Source organism: Manacus candei, unplaced genomic scaffold (genome assembly GCF_025592945.1).
Source record: "Manacus candei isolate 608988 ecotype Guabito, Panama unplaced genomic scaffold, ASM2559294v1 h1tg000229l, whole genome shotgun sequence".
Taxonomy (NCBI): domain Eukaryota; kingdom Metazoa; phylum Chordata; class Aves; order Passeriformes; family Pipridae; genus Manacus; species Manacus candei.
This window is the reverse complement of record NW_026138277.1, coordinates 1-13,475: the sequence shown is the minus strand read 5'-3', so window position 1 is coordinate 13,475 and position 13,475 is coordinate 1. Positions and strand designations below refer to the sequence as shown.

Genomic DNA, 13,475 nt, shown 5'->3' with positions numbered 1-13,475 from the left:
CCATCCCCGTCCTAAATCCCACCCCCGTCCTAAATGAGGGTGAGGAGTGGCCAGGATTTAATTGGGAAGGGCTGGAATGGCCGGAGGGGGTTGGGATCGAGCAGGGGGTCAATTTGTGGGATCCTCATCCCACTCCTGGTTGCACAGGGATTTGGGAAGGGCTGGAATGGCTGGTTTGGGATCGAGTAGAGGGTCAATCCTTGGGATCTTCATCCCACTCCTGGTTGCACAGGGATTTGGGAAGGACTGGAATGGTCGGGACGGGTCGGGATCAAGTAGAGGGTCAATCCTTGGGATCTTCATCCCACTCCTTGCTGCACAGGGGTTTGGGAAGGGCTGGAATGACCGGGTTGGGATGGAGCAGGGAGTCAATTTGTAGGATCCTCATCCCACTCCTGGTTGCACAGGGATTTGGGAAGGGCTGGAATGGCTGGTTTGGGATCGAGTAGAGGGTCAATCCTTGGGATCTTCATCCCACTCCTGGTTGCACAGGGATTTGGGAAGGGCTGGAATGGCCGGGACGGGTCGGGATCAAGTAGAGGGTCAATCCTTGGGATCTTCATCCCACTCCTTGCTGCACAGGGGTTTGGGAAGGGCTGGAATGACCGGGTTGGGATGGAGCAGGGGGTCAATTTGTAGGATCCTCATCCCACTCCTGGTTGCACAGGGATTTGGGAAGGGCTGGAATGACCAGGATGGGTTGGGATCGAGTAGAGGGTCAATCCTTGGGATCCTCATCCCACTCCTGGTTGCACAGGGATTTGGGAAGGGCTGGAATGGCCGGGACAGGTCGGGATCGAGTAGAGGGTCAATCCTTGGGATCTTCATCCCATTCCTGGTTGCACAGGGATTTGGGAAGGGCTGGAATGACCAGGGCGGGTCGGGATCGAGTAGAGGGTCAATTTGTAGGATCCTCATCCCACTCCTGGTTGCACAGGGATTTGGGAAGGGCTGGAATGGCCGGAGTGGGTCAGGACCAGGATGAGGGATCAATCCTTGGGATCCTCATCCCACTCCTGGTTGCACAGGTCGGTCTCGCAGCAGGAGTAGCGGGAGCTCAGGCGGGACTCGGCGTCGGCCGCGCGCTCCCGGCCGCAGTTGAGGGCGGCGGTGCAGCCCTGCTGGTAGTAAAGGGTCACCCCCCCTGCAGAAAAAGGGGGGAAAGGCACCAAAAAAAACCCAAATCAGGGGCAAAAAAATCAGATTTTTGGGGGGAAAAAAGGGCAGAAAAATCAGATTTTTTTGGGGGAAAAAAGGGCAGAAAAATCAGATTTTTTTGGGGGAAAAAAGGGTAGAAAAATCAGATTTTTTGGGGAAAAAAAGGATCAGATTTGGAGGGAAAAAAGAGCAGAAAAATCAGATTTTTTTGGGGAAAAAGGGCAAAAAAATCAGATTTTTTTGGGGAAAAAAGGATCAGATTTTAAGGGAAAAAAGAGCAAAAAATCAGACTTTTTGGGGCAAAAAAGGGCAGAAAAATCAGATTTTTTGGGGAAAAAAGGGCAAAAAAATTCAGATTTTTTTGGAGAAAAAAAATCAGATTTTTTTTAGGGAAAAAGGGCTAAAATGGCGATATTTTGGGGGAAAGGGCTCACCCAGGGAGGTCCTGATGAGCGCGCAGCGCTCGCGGCGCTCGCAGCTCGTGGCGTTGGCCCCGCGCACGCAGCCCAGGACGGGGAGTTTGTACCCGCACACGAGGCAGCGCAGGGGATGCGCTGGGGGAGAAAGGGAGGCAAAGACAGAAACGGGATTAAAGAAATGGAATTAAATAAAGGAAATAAAGAGAATTAAATAAAGGAAATAAAGGGAATTAAATAAATGACATAAATGTAATTAAATAAATGAAATAAATGGAATTAAATAAATCAATGGAATTAAATAAATCAATGGAATAAAGAAATGAAATAAATGGAATTAAATAAATAAATGGAATTAATTAAATAAGTGGAATTAAAGAAATAAATGGAATTAAATAAAGGAAATAAATGGAATTAAATAAATAAATGGGATTAAATAAATAAATGGAATTAATTAAATAAATGGAATTAAAGAAATGAAATAAATGGAATTAAATAAATTAATGTGATTAAATAAATAAATAAATAAATAAATGGAATTAAATAAATAAATGGAATTAAAGAAATAAATGGAATTAAAAAATAAATGAAATAAATGGAATTAAAGAAATAAATGGAATTAAATAAATGAAATTAATGTAATTAAATAAATAAATGTAATTAAATAAATAAATGAAATTAAATAAATAAATGGAATTAAAGAAATAAATGGAATTAAATAAATAAATGTAATTAAATAAATGAAATAAATGTAATTAAATAAATAAATGTAATTAAATAAATGAAATAAATGTAATTATATAAATAAATGTAATTAAATAAATGAAATAAATGTAATTAAATTTAATTTAGTTCAATAAATTAAATAAATTAATAAATCAAATGCATTTCTTTAAATAAATAAAAAAATAAATAAATGCGATAAATAAATAAATAAAATCAATGCAAATAAATAAATAAATAAAAAATATAAAACAAATATAATTAAATAAATTAATAAATTAAATAAAATAAATGTAATAAAATAAATAAATAAAATTAAATAATTTAAATAAATAAACTCTCACCGAGTTGGACACTCAAGGCCAAGGCCAAGCCCAGCAGGAGCAGCTTCATCGTGGGGCAGGTCCGGGCCTGGAAAAGGGGCAGAGTTGGGGGGAAAAAGGGCAAAAAAGGGGCAGAATTTTGGGGGAAAAAAGGCAAAAAAAAATCAGATTTTTTGGGGAAAAAAAGGGCAAAAAAGGATCAGATTTGGGGGGAAAAAAGGGAAAAAAATCAGATTTTGAGGGGAAAAAAATGCAAAAAAAATCAGATTTTTTGGGGAAAAAAGAGGAAAAAAATCAGATTTTGGGGGAAAAAAGGATCAGATTTTGGGGAAAAAAAACCCAAAAAAATCAGATTTTGGGGGAAAAAAAATCAGATTTTGAGGGGAAAAAAAGCACAAAAAAAATCAGATTTTGGGGGGAAAAAAAGGGGGAAAAATCAGATTTTTGGGGGAAAAAAGGATCAGATTTTTGGGGGAAAAAAGGATCAGATTTTTGGGGAAAAAAGGATCAGATTTTGGGGGAAAAAAGCACAAAAAAATCGGATTTTGGGGGGAAAAAAAATCAGATTTGGGGGAAAAAAAGGATCAGATTTTGGGGGGAAAAAAAATCAGATTTTGAGGGAAAAAAGCACCAAAAAAAATCAGATTTTGGGGGGAAAAAAAGGGGGAAAAATCAGATTTTGAAGGGAAAAAAGCACAAAAAAAATTCAGATTTTTTGGGGAAAAAAATCAGATTTTGGGGGAAAAAATTGGAAAATGTTTCCTCTCGCCCAACGTGGGGCTCGAACCCACGACCCTGAGATTAAGAGTCTCATGCTCTACCGACTGAGCTAGCCGGGCTCCCGAAAACCCAAAATTCCACTTTTTCTGCCCTTCTTTACCCCAAAAATACAAATTTGGTGCTGCTTTGGTTTAAATCTGGAATTACCTGGAAAGTTGAGGTTTTTTTTCTGAATATTTCACGAGTTGTGGAGCTGAAAGTAGAAATATAAATAAAAATATAAAAATAAATAAATAAATAAATAAATAAATAAAAATAAAAATAAAAATAAAAATAAAAATAAATATAAATATAAAAATAAAAATAAATATAAATATAAATATAAATATAAATATAAATATAAATATAAATATAAATATAAATATAATCTAAATCTAATTCTAAATATAAAATAAAAATAAAATATAAATCTAAATAAAATTAAATAAATAAAAATAAAAATAAATAAATATAAAATATGATAATATTTTATGTAGTATATATAAAATATATATTAAATATATGTAAATATATACATGTAATAATCTATATATAGTAATCTAAATTAGAGAGAGAGAGCATAAAGAAATAGGGTTGGGTGGAAAAACGAGCAGAAAAAGAAGGTTTTCTGTTAAAATGTTTGATCCTGTGAAAAATGTGATTTAATAAATTAAATAAATGTAATTACTATAAGTTTAACATTATTGTTTTTATTAATATTTATTATTTATTATTTATTATTTATTTTTTATTTATTATTATAAATTAAAGATAGCTAGTTAAATAAATTAATATATTAAATAAATGTAAGTAAATAAATTAATAAATTAAATATATGTAACTAAATAAATTAAATTAATTAAATTAAATTTAATAAATTAAATTTTTTATTAAACTTAAATATAAATATATATTATTTCACATATATTTTTATAATTTAATATATACAACATACTATATATATATACTATGTATTATATGGAATATATATAAAATATGTAAAATATATATAAAATATATAGAAAATACATATATTTAAAAATACATATAATATAAAAAATACATATAATATATAAATATATATAAAGTATAGATATGATATATATAATATATAAAAATACATATAATATAAAAAATAAAATATGAATATTATAGATAATATATAAAATTTTAGAAAAATATATATAAATTATAGATGTTATACAGAATATAAAAATTATAAAAATATATAATATATATTATATATATTATAATATATATGTTTTATTTATAAAACATATATAAAAAATAATAATAAAATAATAATAAAAATAATATTTTTATTCATATTATATAAAATATTATATAATACATATTTTTATATATTTATATATTTTTATTGATATTATATAAAATCTTATATAATACATATTATTATATATTTATATTTTATTTCTATTTTATAAAAGCGCACAGGCCTAAAATCATATTAAGATAGAAAATATTTTTTTTAATACCTAAAAAATACAAGAAAAAATAAGAAAAATAACTCTAAAAATATCTTTATAAATATATAAAATTATAAATATATATAAAATTTAGAAATATATAAAATCTATAAATATATAAAATATTAAAGAAATATAAAATATATAAAATATTAAAAATATAAATATATAAAATTTATAAATATATAAAATTATGCTATTAATATATAAAATATAAAATATAAAATATAAAATATAAAATATAAAAAATAAAATATAAAATATAAATATAAAATATAAAATATAAAATATAAAATATAAAATATAAAATATAAAATATAAATATAAAATATAAAATATAAAATATAAATATAAAATATAAAATATAAAATATAAATATGAAATATAAAATATAAAATATAAATATGAAATATAAAATATAAAATACAAATATAAAATATAAAATATAAAATATAAAATATAAAATATAAAATATGAAATCTAAAATATAAAATATAAAATATAAAATATAAAATATAAAATATGAAATCTAAAATATAAAATATAAAATATAAAATATAAAATATAAAATATAAAAATAAAATATAAAATATAAAATATAAAATATAAAAATAAAATATAAAATAAAAAAATAAAATATAAAATAGAAAATATAAATATTAAATATAAAATATAAAATATAAAATATAAAATATAAAATATAAAATATAAAATATAATAAAAATCTCTTACCGGGCTCTGGTTCCTCTCGGGGTCTGAAAAACCTTCGACCCCTTTTTATTCCCCCAAAAAATCAACTCGGGCTGAGCCGGGAGCGAAACGACCCGGGAGAAACGGGACCAATTCATTAGAAATTAATGATTAATTAATGATTAATTAATTGTTCCCGGGGAACAATGAGCTGGGAAAACACCTGGGAAAACAGGGACACACCTGGATAAACAGCGACACAACAATAGAAAATAAAAGTATTTTTACAGTAATAAAATTCAATAATATTAGAGATAATATTTTAAATATATATTAAATGTGTATTTTATATCTTTTATGTATTATATTATTAAAATGTAAGAATATTGAATAATATTACTCTGTATTAATAATATTAAATAATATTATAGATAGTATTTTAGATAGGTATTAAATGTACATTTGAAATATTTTATATATTATTAAAATATAAGAATATTTAATAATATTACTTTGTATTATTAATATTAAATAATATTATATATAATATTTTAAATATATATTAAATGAACATTTTATATATTTTATATATTATATTACAAAAATATAAGAATAATTATTATTACTCTGTATTAATAATATTAAATTATATTATACGTAATATTTTCTATATATGAAATGTAGATTTTATATATTTTATATGTGTTATATTATTAAAATATAAGAATATTTAATAATGTTACTTAGTATTAATAATACTAAATATTATAGATAATATTTTAAAGATATATTCAATGTGTATTTTATTTATTTTATATATAGTATTACTAAAATATAAGAATATTTAATTAATATTACTCTGTATTAATAATATTAAATAATACTATATATAATATTATATATATTAAACATGTATTTTAAAAATTTAATTTATTATATTATTAAAATATGAGATTATTTAATTAATATTACTCTGTATTAATAATATTAAATATTATAGATAATATTTTATTTATATAATAAATGTATATTTTATATATTTTATATATCATATTATTAAAATATATAAATATTTTTATATAAAATTTTTATATAAATATATAAATCTAAAAATATATAAATATTTTTATATAAATTGTACAAAATACTGATCAATAATATTAAATAATATTAAATAATGTTAAATAATATTAAATAATATTAAATAAAACTGATTAATAATATTAAATAATATTAAATAATATTAAATAATATTGAATAATACTGATTAATAATAATAAATAATATTAAATAATATTAAATAATATTAAATAATACTGATTAATAATATTAAATAATATTAAATAATATTAAATAATACTGATTAACAATCTTAAATAATATTAAATAATAATAAATAATATTAAATAATATTAAATTTTGTATATAATATGTAAAAATGGTTAAATAAAGGGTAAAAAAGGGCAGATTTGGATAAAATAGAGGGGGAAAAAATCAAAATTTCGCCCAACGTGGGGCTCGAACCCACGACCCTGAGATTAAGAGTCTCATGCTCTACCGACTGAGCTAGCCGGGCTCGTGAAGAAAATGTCATTTTATTCTCCTTTTATTCCAGGATTCTGGACTTTAATCTCATTTTCAGTCTGGAAAAGCGACTTTTTTAAAGGAAGGGGAAAAATAAAAATAAAGATAAAAATGGAATTGAAAAAAAAAATAAAAATAATAAAAATAATAAAAATAAAAATAATAAAAATAATAAAAATAGACATTAAAGTAAAAATAAAAAATTTTAAAAATAAAAATAAATAGAAAAATAAAATTGAAACTAGAAATAAAAAAATTAAAAATAATAAAAAGAGAAATAAAAGTAAAAATAAAAAAATTTTAAAAATAAAAATAAAAATAAATATAAAAATAAAATTGAAAATAGAAATAAAAATTAAAAATTAAAAATAATAAAAACAGGAATAAAAGTAAAATTAAAATTTTTAAAAATAAAAATAAATATAAAAATAAAATTGAAACTAGAAATAAAAAAATTAAAAATAATAAAAAGAGGAATGAAAGTAAAAATAAAAAAATTTAAAAAATAAAAATAAATAGAAAAAGAAAATTGAAACTAGAAATAAAAAAATTAAAAATAATAAAAAGAGGAATGAAAGTAAAAATAAAAAAATTTAAAAAATAAAAATAAATAGAAAAATAAAATTGAAAATAGAAATAAAAATTAAAAATTAAAAATAATAAAAACAGGAATAAAAGTAAAATTAAAAAATTTTAAAAATAAAAATAAATATAAAAATAAAATTGAAACTAGAAATAAAAAAATTAAAAATAATAAAAAGAGGAATGAAAGTAAAAATAAAAAAATTTAAAAAATAAAAATAAATAGAAAAAGAAAATTGAAACTAGAAATAAAAAAATTAAAAATAATAAAAAGAGGAATGAAAGTAAAAATAAAAAAATTTAAAAAATAAAAATAAATAGAAAAATAAAATTGAAAATAGAAATAAAAATTAAAAATTAAAAATAATAAAAACAGGAATAAAAGTAAAATTAAAAAATTTTAAAAATAAAAATAAATATAAAAATAAAATTGAAACTAGAAATAAAAAAATTAAAAATAATAAAAAGAGGAATGAAAGTAAAAATAAAAAAATTTAAAAAATAAAAATAAATAGAAAAATAAAATTGAAAATAGAAAAAAAAAATTAAAAATAATAAAAAGAGAAATAAAAGTAAAAATAAAAAAATTTTAAAATAAAAATAAAAATAAAAATAAAAATGAAATTGAAAATAGAAATAAAAAAATTAAAAATAATAAAAGGAGAAATAAAAGTAAAAATAAAAAAAATAAAAAATAAAAATAAAAATGGAAATAAATATAAAAAATAAAAATAAGATAAAAATAAAAATGGAAATTGAACTAAAAATAAAAGTAGAACTAAAAACTTTAATAAAATTCAAATATGAAGAAAAATAAAAATTGGAATAAAATTAATATGAAATAAAATTAAGAATATTAATAAAGATAAAAATTAATTAATATAAAAATAAAATTCAATAAATTAAATGGACGAAGAATTTATAAATTAAATTAATTTTCATTTAATTTGGCCCCCAATCCCCAGGTTTCTGTAGTGTAGTGGTTATCACGTTCGCCTCACACGCGAAAGGTCCCCGGTTCGAAACCGGGCAGAAACATTGAATTTTGGAGTATTTTTTTAACCATTTCCCTCCGTTTTTTACCCATTTCCGCCCTGGAGAAGGGGCCAAATAAAGTGAATTAATTAAGAGGGACGAAGGGAATTAAAAGTCACCGGGGAATAATAAAGAGCGAGAAAGGGAAAAAATTAAAAATAATTTTTTTAAATTAAAATTAAAATTTTTTTAAATTAAAATTATGTTTTTTTAAATTAAATTTATTTTAAAAAAATAAAAATATGACAAAGAAATTAAATTATTATTATTATTATTATTATTATTATTATTATTATTATTATTATTATTATTATTATTATATTGATGATTTAAAAATATTAATAAATAATTAAGAATGAATATAAGGTATAATAGTGTATAATGAAATATTATTAAATAAAAATAGAATTATTTAAAATATTAATAATTAATACTACAACTAAGTCAATAAATAATTAATAATTAAAATAAAATACCATGGTATAAAGTAAAATAATAATTAATAATTAATAGAAAAAAACAGAGTTAATAATAGTATTAATAATTAATATTATTGATAAAATAATAAATAATTATCTAATAAAACATAATGTAACAGTGTATAGTAAAATAATACTTAATAATACATAAACCAATAGTTATTACTAAATAATAAATAAATAAATATTGTACATAATGTTAATAATGAATTAAAATAGTAACGTCATGTAATAATAAAAATTAATAAAAATTAATAAAAATTATTAAAATTAATAAATTATAATGAAAATATATTTTACTATATAGTAAAATAAGAACTAATAATAAGTTTTTTATTTATTAGTTATTATTGTACCATTATTATATTATATTATTATTATAATTGTTATATATAATTATTATATGGAATTATATATAATATATATTTTATATTTATTATATATAATTATTATATATCATTATAATTATTATAATATGATAATATCATTGTATTATTCTTATATTATAAATATAATTATTATCACATTTTTAAATGAATATTATTAATTAATTCGAAGGGAGCTCCGGGCGGTGAAAATCGCCTTTCCCTGGGGGTTTTTGGGGTGGGATTTGGGGTTTTTGGTGTTCCAGGTAAGGTTCAAACCCCAAAAATCGAGGTTTCTGTAGTGTAGTGGTTATCACGTTCGCCTCACACGCGAAAGGTCCCCGGTTCGAAACCGGGCAGAAACATTGAAATTTTGGGTCCATTCCTCCATTTTTTAATTTTTAAAATTTTTTAAATTTTTTTTTAATTATTTAAATTAAAAATTTGGGTTTTTTTTAAGGGGCGTTTCCTCCCTCAGGAAGGATTTTTAATGTCAAATTTTAATTATTTTGTGATTAAATTAATTTTTTATTAAGGAAATAATTATTAAATACATTCAATAAGTGATTTGCGAATTGAATGTAAATAATTTGAAAATTTAATTATTTTATTCATAAATTCATTTTGATCAATCAAGTAATAAAAAAACATAAAAAAATTCATTAATTTTTAAATTAAATTAAATTTAATTCATTTGAATTTTTAATTTTTTATTATTAAATTAACTTCGAATAATTAAATAATTCAACACACGAAATAAATCATCAATTTTTAAATTAAATTGAATTTAATTCATTTGAATTTTTAAATTTTTTATTATTAAATATATTATTAAAATATAAGGACATGTAATTAATATTACTTAGTATTATTAATAAATTAATTTCCAATAATTAAACACACGAAATAAATCATTATTTTTTAAATTAAATTAAATTAAATTCATTTTTAAAATTAACTTTTTATTAATAAATTAAATTTTTTTTGCATAAAATAATTAAAGAAATTAAATTAACGAAGAATTTATAAATCAAATTAAATTATTTTTAATTTTAATTAATTTTTTAGGGCGAATTCCCCCAAATTTGGACCCCCCGGACCCAAATTTCCAGGTTTCTGTAGTGTAGTGGTTATCACGTTCGCCTCACACGCGAAAGGTCCCTGGTTCGAAACCAGGCAGAAACACTCAATTTTTGGGTCATTTTTTCCTTTTTTCCACCCTTTTTATAGAGATTTTTTTGGCTTATTTTCTCCCCTTTCCACCCTTTTTATAGTGATTTTTTTGGCTTATTTTCTCCCCTTTTTCCCCCTTTTTTTGGGTCTTTTTTTCCCTTTTCCACCCTTTTTATACTGATTTTTTTGGGGTCGTTTTCTCCCTTTTCCACTCTTTTTATTTTGATTTTTTGGGTCATTTTCTCCCCTTTTCCACCCTTTTTATAGTGATTTTTTTGGGGTCATTTTCTCCCATTTTTCACCCGTTTTTTGGGTCATTTTCTTCCCTTTTCCCCCCTTTTTATTGGGATTTTTTTTGGTCATTTTCTCCCCTTTTCCACCCTTTTTATAGGGATTTTTTTGGGGTCATTTTCTCCCCTTTTTCCCCTTTTTTGGGTCATTTTCTCCCCTTTTCCACCCTTTTAATAGTGATTTTTTTGAGGTCATTTTCTCCCCTTTTCCCCCGTTTTTATAGTGATTTTTTTGGTCATTTTTTCCCCTTTTCCACCCTTTTTATACTGATTTTTTTGGCTCATTTTTTCCCCTTTTCCACCCTTTTTATTTTGATTTTTTTGGGGTCATTTTCTCCCTTTTCCACCCTTTTTATACTGATTTTTTTGGGTCATTTTCTCCCCTTTTCCACCCTTTTTATAGTGATTTTTTTGGGGTCATTTTCTCCCATTTTCCCCCCTTTTTTTGGGTCTTTTTTTCCCTTTTCCACCCTTTTTATAGTGATTTTTTGGGGTCATTTTCCCCCCTTTTCCACCCTTTTTATAGTGATTTTTTGGGGTCATTTTCTTCCCTTTTCAACCCTTTTTATAGTGATTTTTTTGGGGTCATTTTCTCCCCTTTTCCCCCCCTTTTTTTGGGTCATTTTCTTCCTTTTTCCACTTTTTTAACACCGAATTAAGGAATTAATTAAATTTTCGCTCCATTTTTTAAGGGAAAAAAAGGGGGAAAAATCGATTTTTTTTTCCCAACCCTATTTTTAATTTTTAATCCCTTTTTAATCCCGAAAATACCAAGGTTAATTTTGGGTAAAAAAAGACTGGGATTGGTTAAAATTATCAAAAATCTAAGTTCCCTGGTGGTCTAGTGGTCAGGATTCGGCGCTCTCACCGCCGCGGCCCGGGTTCGATTCCCGGTCAGGGAAGTTCGAGTTTTTCCTTGTTAAAACCACCAATAATTTGAATTTTTAGCTCCAAAAACCCCCCGATTTTTTCCGTCCCGTGGTTCCCTTCTGAGACCAACCGATTCCAACCCCAAAAATAAAATTAAATGTTATTTTTCTGCCCGTTTTTGGGGGTTTTTTGGTGGTTTTAGGCGGGTTTGGCAGCTGCCCGGCTAGCTCAGTCGGTAGAGCATGAGACTCTTAATCTCAGGGTCGTGGGTTCGAGCCCCACGTTGGGCGGAAATTTAAATTTTTCCTCTCTAATTTACCCCAAACCGCACTTTTTAACCTTTTTTTTTTAAAGCATTTTAGCCCTTTGTCCGAGCGAATTATGAATTATGAAATATATTACATATCTTTAATATATTTTTATATCTTATATATAATATTATTTAATATTATTAATATGAAGTAATACTGTTATTTTATATAAAATATGTATATTTAATATATTTTTAGATGTTCGATATAATAATATTATTGTATATTTTAATATCAACTAACACTGTTACTTTATATAAAATATATTTATTTAATATATTTTTATATATTATATATAATAATATTATTTAATATTATTAATATGAAGTAATACTGTTATTTTAATATTATTATATTTTAATACTATAATATATAAAACATATATTTAATATATATAATATAATTTTAATATATTATATATAATAATCTTATTCAATATCATTGCTATAGAGTAATAATATTATTTTAATACTATTTTATTTTAATAATATAATACATATAAAATATAAAATAAATATATTAAATATATATTTAAATCTATTACATAAAATAATATTATTAATACGCACTAATACGAATTAAATGTTCTTATATTTTAATAATATAATATATAAAATATATAAAATATATAGAATATACATTTAATATATATTTAAAATATTATATATAATATTATTTAATATTATTAATACAAAGTAATACTAATTTAATGTTCTTATATTTATTAATATAATATATAAAATACATAAAATATACATTTAATATATATTTAAAATACTACATATAATATTATTTAATATTATTAATATAAAATAAAAAATATCATTTTGGGGTGTTTTATTTAAATTGTTATTTAAATTTATTTTTTATTTTTTAATCCAATTTTTTTTTCGAATTGTCATCTCTCCTCATCGCCAACAAACGGCCCAAAACCCACCCAAACGAGCCAAAAAACCCTCTCTTTAAAAACAATTAAAAAGAGCCCAAAAAAACCTTTATTTTTGCCTTAAATGGCCCTTTTTCCCCCCAAAGCGGCACCGTCAGGATGGCCGAGTGGTCTAAGGCGCCAGACTCAAGGGCAAACCTTCCCCCGGGCGATCTGGTCTCTCCTGGAGGCGTGGGTTCGAATCCCACTCCTGACACACCTTTTTTTCCCTCCTTTATTAACCCAAAATCCTCCTTTTTCTCTACCCAAAATCCCCTTTTTTTTCCTTTTTTTTTGTTTGGGGG

General features: G+C 23.7%; 8 non-coding genes across 8 annotated transcripts; 6 read left to right on the top strand and 2 right to left on the bottom strand.

The window, feature by feature from the left end:
• Positions 1–3,386: 3,386 nt before the first annotated feature.
• Positions 3,387–3,459, bottom strand: TRNAK-CUU (transfer RNA lysine (anticodon CUU)). The gene has a single exon. It is a non-coding gene; the product is annotated as a tRNA-Lys (tRNA).
• A 3,600-nt stretch (positions 3,460–7,059) lies between these two features.
• On the bottom strand, positions 7,060–7,132 carry TRNAK-CUU (transfer RNA lysine (anticodon CUU)). The gene has a single exon. It is a non-coding gene; the product is annotated as a tRNA-Lys (tRNA).
• Positions 7,133–8,687: 1,555 nt separating this feature from the next.
• TRNAV-CAC (transfer RNA valine (anticodon CAC)) lies at positions 8,688–8,760 on the top strand. The gene has a single exon. It is a non-coding gene; the product is annotated as a tRNA-Val (tRNA).
• A 1,133-nt stretch (positions 8,761–9,893) lies between these two features.
• TRNAV-CAC (transfer RNA valine (anticodon CAC)) lies at positions 9,894–9,966 on the top strand. Its single transcript has one exon. It is a non-coding gene; the product is annotated as a tRNA-Val (tRNA).
• A 747-nt stretch (positions 9,967–10,713) lies between these two features.
• TRNAV-CAC (transfer RNA valine (anticodon CAC)) lies at positions 10,714–10,786 on the top strand. Its single transcript has one exon. It is a non-coding gene; the product is annotated as a tRNA-Val (tRNA).
• Positions 10,787–11,894: 1,108 nt separating this feature from the next.
• On the top strand, positions 11,895–11,966 carry TRNAE-CUC (transfer RNA glutamic acid (anticodon CUC)). The gene has a single exon. It is a non-coding gene; the product is annotated as a tRNA-Glu (tRNA).
• A 185-nt stretch (positions 11,967–12,151) lies between these two features.
• On the top strand, positions 12,152–12,224 carry TRNAK-CUU (transfer RNA lysine (anticodon CUU)). The gene has a single exon. It is a non-coding gene; the product is annotated as a tRNA-Lys (tRNA).
• Positions 12,225–13,284: 1,060 nt separating this feature from the next.
• TRNAL-CAA (transfer RNA leucine (anticodon CAA)) lies at positions 13,285–13,387 on the top strand. Its single transcript has 2 exons — positions 13,285–13,322; positions 13,343–13,387. It is a non-coding gene; the product is annotated as a tRNA-Leu (tRNA).
• The last annotated feature ends 88 nt before the right edge of the window (positions 13,388–13,475 follow it).